At 40.1% G+C, this 7247-nt stretch overlaps 1 protein-coding gene across 1 annotated transcript in view; it reads left to right on the forward strand.

Moving 5' to 3' along the window:
- LOC128689496 (procollagen-lysine,2-oxoglutarate 5-dioxygenase 1) overlaps positions 1-7247 on the forward strand; it is a 74105-nt gene that overhangs the window by 37753 nt on the left and 29105 nt on the right. The gene's annotated exons all lie outside the window — the stretch shown is intronic.

Genomic DNA, 7247 nt, shown 5'->3' on the forward strand with positions numbered 1-7247 from the left:
GAAAGCTTCTAGTGCCAACCCTACAGCAATAAGGGTGAGAATTACTATGGAGATGAAGAAAAAGATCATTGATAAGTACGAAAGTGGAGTGCGTGTCTCCGAGCTGGCCAGGTTGTATAATAAACCCCAATCAACCATCGCTACTATTGGTGGTACAGCTGCTGCTGCTGCTGTATCACCGTCAGCTGCTGCTGCACTGTCAGCTGCTGCTGCTGTACCACCGTCAGCTGCTCCTGCTGCTGTAGTACCGTCTGCTGCTGCTGTAGCATCATCTGCTGCTGCTGTAGCATCGTCTGCTGCTGCTGTAGCATCGTCTGTTGCTGCTGTAGCATCGTCTGTTGCTGCTGTACCACCGTCAGCTGCTGCTGCTGCTGTAGCATCGTCTGCTGCTGCTGCTGCTGCTGTAGCATCGTCTGCTGCTGCTGTAACATCGTCAGCTGCTGCTGTAGCATCGTCTGCTGCTGCTGCTGCTGTAGCATCGTCTGCTGCTGCTGCTGCTGTAGCATCGTCTGCTGCTGCTGTAACATCGTCAGCTGCTGCTGCTGCTGCTGTAGCACCGTTGTTGGTGTGGCTTATTGAGAATACCAAGAAACAATTAACCCCAGAGGATTTGCCACCCAGGATAGCCCAAAAAAGTCAGTGTCATCGAAGACTGTCTAACTTATTTCCATTGGGGTCCTTAATCTTGTCTCCCAGGATGCAACCCACACCAGTCGACTAACACCCAGGTGAACAGGGAAAAATGCCTGGAACTAGTGCTCATATTGGTGAATTTAGAGCCAGCAAAGGTTGGTTTCAGAGATTTAAGAATCGTAGTGACATACACAGTGTGATAAGGCCTGTTCTGGAAGAAAATACCAAACAGGACCTACAGTACTCAGGAGGAAAAGGCACTCCCAGGACACAGTGTCTCATCAGTCATTGCTGCATCTTCAATAAAGGTAAGTGTCATTTATTCTTCATTTAGTAGAGTAGTACATGCACAATATATATTGTGCATGTACTACTCTACTATTGTGCATGTATCCTTCTCTTTGTGTGTAGGAAAATGTATATTTCATGTGGTAAAATTTTTTTTTTCAAACTTCTGGGTGTCTTGCACGGATTAATTTGATTTCCATTATTTCTTATGGGGAAAATTCACTCACATAGCGAACATTTCGCATAACAGCCAGCCCTCTTGCACGGATTAAGGTCGCTATGCGGGGGTCCACTGTATATATATATATATATATATATATATATATATATATAGTAGGTTGGTAGACAGCAACCACCCAGGGAGGTACTACCGTCCTGCCAAGTGAGTGTAAAACGAAAGCCTGTAATTGTTTTACATGATGGTAGGATTGCTGGTGTCCATTTTTCTGTCTCATGAACATGCAAGATTTCAGGTATGTCTTGCTACTTCTACTTACACTTAGGTAACACTACACATACATGTACAAGCATATATATACACACCCCTCTGGGTTTTCTTCTATTTTGTTTCTAGTTCTTGTTCTTGTTTATTTCCTCTTATCTCCATGGGGAAGTGGAACAGAATTCTTCCTCCGTAAGCCATGCGTGTTGTAAGAGGCGACTAAAATGCCGGGAGCAAGGGGCTAGTAACCCCTTCGGCTGTATATATTACTAAATGTAAAAGGAGAAACTTTTGTTTTTCCTTTTGGGCCACCCTGCCTCGGTGGGATACGGCTGGTGTGTTGAAAGAAGAAGATATATATTATATATATATATATATTATATATATCTGTCTCTCTCTATATCTCTCTCTATATCTCTCTCTATATCTCTCTGTATATCTCTCTCTCTGTATATCTCTCTCTCTCTGTATATCTCTCTCTCTCTGTATATCTCTCTCTCTCTGTATATCTCTCTCTCTCTGTATATCTCTCTCTGTATATCTCTCTCTGTATATATCTCTCTCTCTGTATATATCTCTCTCTCTGTATATATCTCTCTCTCTGTATATCTCTCTCTGTATATCTCTCTCTCTCTGTATATCTCTCTCTCTGTATATCTCTCTCTCTCTGTATATATCTCTCTCTCTCTGTATATCTCTCTCTCTCTGTATATATCTCTCTCTCTCTGTATATATCTCTCTCTGTATATATCTCTCTCTCTCTGTATATCTCTCTCTGTATATCTCTCTCTCTCTGTATATCTCTCTCTCTGTATATCTCTCTCTCTCTCTGTATATCTCTCTCTCTGTATATCTCTCTCTCTGTATATCTCTCTCTCTCTGTATATCTCTCTCTCTCTGTATATCTCTCTCTCTGTATATCTCTCTCTATATATCTCTCTCTATATATATATCTTTCTCTCTATATATATCTCTCTATATCTCTCTCTCTCTCTATATCTCTCTCTCTATATCTCTCTCTCTATATCTCTCTGTATCTCTATATATATATATCTATATACAGCAGGGCCCCGCTTTACGGCGTTTCGCTTTACGGCGTTCCGCTAATACGGACATTTCAAATTATGACCAAAACTCGCTATACGGCTCCCCCCACCTGTCTTTCTAATACGGTCACAGCGGCCCACCGAGTTTGTTTACATTCTCCCTGAGCACATCTTATTATGTCTGGAAACTTTCCAAAATTTCAAGTGTTTTAAAGTTATTGTATATTTTATATGTATTGTACTTGATAATTAAACTTGTGTACACCTGTACCTAAATAAACTTACACACTGTGCTGGCATGTAGGTACACATTAAAATCACTGAGAGTCTCTCTACTCTTGATGCAATAATAATAATAATAATAATAATAATAATAATCTCTCGGGCGCATTAATGTCGCATATTACGTTAATATAGACATTTCCCTTAATCTATCTATGATATTTTTTTCAAAATTATATAAGAAACACATTATGTAACACACAAACATGATACATGCACCACAGTATAAAAATTTATACAAATATATATGAGATGTTTACCAAACGGTTTGTAGAAGTGTCGGAAGAATTACGTTTTCTCTAGCCCGTCACCTGTTACTAGAGATAACTGTAGAAAAATATTCCTTTCGTATGCCTTCACTTTATAGCTATAATTCTGTACTAACTTGTACACAGTGTAAGAGTATTTGTTTCGTGATTTAATTATTATAATAATAATAAAAATATTATAAGGTAAAAGTTTCACAAACTCTTACAAATGTACATGAATGAACTAAAACTGGACACGTATTAATACCGTCTATTTCGCCTGATCGAGTGATCGTCCACAACCTGTTCAGTTTGTTTATTTACGCTGTCTGAGCTCGGTGTATCATTAAATGTTGTATATTACGTTAATATACACATTTTCATTAATCCATCCGTGATATTTTTTTAAAAATTATATAATAAACACGATACATAACATAAATACATAACATATGTGTAGAGAACCTAGGATAACCCAAAAAAGTCAGTGACTTACTTCCATTGCCTTCACTCAGAGCATCATTTCTTCTCAAAATGATGTTACATGAGAATGGGAGTGTTCTTCTTTATTTATTCTACCGTATCAATGTAGAGACAACCTGTACACAATGTAACTTGTACACAAACCAGACGTGTACACTTCGTTTACAAAACTTACCTTTGCCTGGTTTGTTTACATAACTCTGCGCCTGTACTCTCTCATGCACTCATTCTTTCTGGTATGGTAGCCTGGCTGACTACCATACATACCACACTTGATTTTTTACAATAAATACTACTCATCTCACCCTATATTTTAAGGTAAGTAATGAGTGAACTGTATATACATTTTATCGCTCTGGGATGCTTAAATATCATAGAATAGTATGTGTGGGTGGGGTAGCCTGGCTGACTACCATACATACCACACTTGATATTTTACAATAAATACTACTCATCTCACCCTATATTTTAAGGTAAGTAATGAGTGAACTGTATATACATTTTATTGCTCTGGGATGCTTAAATATCATAGAATTGTATGTGTGGGTGGGGTGGCCTGGTATGGTAGCCTGGCTGACTACCATACATACCACACTTGATTTCTTACAATAAATACTACTTGTCTCACCCTAGATTAAGACTATAAATATTTTAAGGTAAGTAATGAGTGCACTATGTGTGTATTGTACTTTTTTATTGTTTTTTGATGCCTGGTTCTATTGCTAACATAATATATGTTAGTGTAAACTTGTTATCTAGTGTTTGTGTGCATTTGTAAGTGGAAAAAAAGGGTGTTCCACTTTACGGCGGTAGCCTGGAACCTAACCCGCCGTATAAGTGGGGCCCTCCTGTATATATCTTTTTTTTTTTTTTTTTTTTTTTTTTTACACAGGGTTTGACAAGGTTAAGGATCCCTAGCTTTATTGACAAGCTATTTACAGGTTAAGGATTCCTAACTTTATTGGCAAGCTAAGAGCTGTTGCCTATATCAGCTCATTTGAAAGCATTTTTATTGTTATGAGACATACAAGTAGGGAACAGTATGAAGTTGGAGCCATCTGTGGGCCAGCATTTTCATTTGATCAACTGGCTTTATCTCGTTGACATCATTATGCTGTACGAATGTGTTCCATACTCGAGTCATCCTGGGTATATAGGATCTCAGATGGAGTGAAGTTCTGGAGAAGGATACAGCCAGAGTGAAGTTGCTGCTTTCTGCCCGTCTTGTGGCATAAAAGCTTGTTTCACGCTGTCCTTGAAGTGGATCCAAGTGTGGTACTTTGACAATATTGGCCTTGTACATAACAGTAAGGCCACCCACATCCCTCCTATGTTGAAGGCTCTGCTGAAATGACAGATCTATCCAGGATGGGTCCAGGCGAGAGATGAGACGTCTTGCTCTGTTCTCTACTGTCAAGCAGTCGCAGATGAGAGGGGGGGGGGGGGCAGGCAAACCAAGAAAGTGGAGCATACTCAAGGTGCGAGCGTACTTGTGCCTCGTACAGAATCTTGCAACCCCTACTGCCAAGTAGATGCGAGATACGGCGAAGTGCTCTAAGCTTCCTGGCTGCCTTGTTTGCAAGATTTACAACATGGTTCTTCATGGTTAGTTTGGAGTCAAATTTCACCCCAAGGATATCAACTTCGTCTCCAGGTGCCAACACCCTCCCATTCATCCTTACTACTGCACCAGCATTACCATCATGGTGCCTAGAGATGATCATCATTTGCATTTTCTCAGGTGCAAGTGTTACTTGCCATCTATTTCCCCAAGCTGATATAGCTCTCAGCTGGTGATTGATGTAGCTTAGAGCAGCTGGCATTTCTTCTCTTGGATAAGTGAATGTCAATGTGCAGTCGTCTGCATATGCATGTGATTCTGGGATGAGATGAAGAAGGTCGTTGAAGTAGACATTCCATAACAATGGTCCCAGCACGCTTCCTTGTGGAACACTTGCCCCAATAGGATGTCTTGCTGATTCCGTTCCATTGAGAACTACACTTAGAGATCTACCATGAAGGTAATCACTGAGGAGACATAGCATAGAGCATGCAATTCCCAGTGCTTGAAGTTTTGCTAAGAGGCCCTGGTGCCACACCCGGTCGAAAGTGCCAGCAATGTCCAGTGCTACCACACAGCTGACTTTGGATTCATCCAGTGATTGGTGCCACTTAGTGGAGAGGTTTAACAACAGATCAGCAGCAGAGTAACCTTTCCTGAAGCCATATTGACGATCACAAAGTAGTGAGTGATAGTCAAAAAACTCTGTCATTTGTCTTGAGATTATTGTCTCAAGGATCTTACCAGTGATTGACAGGAGTGACACTGGTCTGTAGTTGCTGATTTCTGCTCTGCTCTTCTTTTTGTGAACAGGGACTACATTTACCTCTTTCCATAGAGAGGGCCATTTACACTGTGCTAGGCAGTGCTGAAAGATGCGAGTTAGAGGTGCTGCTAGCTGGTCTGTACATCTTCTCAGCAATCTTGGGCTCAACTTGTCTGGGCCCACAGCCTTTTCTTGGTCAAGCGATTTAAGAAGGAAATGCACCTCCTCCTGCCTTATTGTCACCACTGACAGTTTTGACACAGTTCTTGCAGCTAGCCGAGGAGGGTCCCTTGCTGGATCAGGAACTTGCATTTTGGTAGCAAAGTGTTCAGCAAAGAGGTCCGCTTTCTCTTGACTACTAGTAGAGGTGGTCCCATCCTGTCGATTTAGAGGTGGAATGAGTTCATCAGGCAGATAACCTTGTCTGTCCTTGACCAGGGACCACCAGGTTTTGGAGCCTACCCTACCTGATGCTAGCTTTCTTTTAGTGTCCACCTCCCATTTCTCTCTCTATATCTCTCTCTATATCTCTCTCTCTCTCTCCAGGTGCATAAGCATTTACTGTAACCCACTTTTCACATCCAACCCTTATTTTACACTACATAATCCTTGAATTTATACATTTATATTTCCTTTTTTCCTGCCATAACTTATCCTTCAACATTATTGCTACTCCTTCTTTAGCTCTAACTCTATTTGAAACCTCTGACCTAATCACTTTTATTTCTTCCAACTGAAACTCTCCTACTCCATTCAGCTTTATTTCAATTAAAGCCAGGACATCCAGCTTCTTCTCATTCATAACATCTACAATTATCTCTTTTTATGATTTGCACAACATCCACACACCTTCAAACATCCCACTTTGACTTTCTTCTTTTTCTTTTTAGTAAGCTATACGGAAAAAGGGGTTACTAGCCCATTGCTCCCGGCATTTTAGTTAACTTTTTTAACAAGCAAGGCTTATGGAGGAAAGATTCTTATTCCACTTCCCCATGGATATGAAATGAAAAGCACTAAGAACAAGAAATATTAAGATAAAATCAAAGAAAACTCGGTTAATTATACATAAACATGTACGTACATGTATGTGGAGTGTGACCTTAGTGTAAGCAGAAGTAGCAAGATGTACCTGAAATCTTGCATGTTTATGAGACAGAAAAAAGACACCAGTAATCCTACCATCATGTAAAACAAATAAAGGCTTCCTTTTTACACTCTTGGTAGGACAGTAGTACCTCTCTGAATGGTTGCTGTCTACCAACCTACTACCTATATGTCGCATCATATCAACACTAAAAACTTTCCAATTTTGGAATTTCGGATGAAGGATTCTTTACTGTATAATAATATTCATAATAACTTTAAAACACTTGAAACTTCGGAAAGTTTCTAGATGGAAATGAGAGAGATACAGAGTTCATGCACAGTGTAAACAAACTGAGAGAAGGAAAATGATGCGTGGACTCCCAGCCACGATAGCAAATCACTGCCATAT

The sequence above is a fragment of the Cherax quadricarinatus genome, chromosome 18 (assembly GCF_038502225.1).
Source record: "Cherax quadricarinatus isolate ZL_2023a chromosome 18, ASM3850222v1, whole genome shotgun sequence".
NCBI lineage: Eukaryota > Metazoa > Arthropoda > Malacostraca > Decapoda > Parastacidae > Cherax > Cherax quadricarinatus.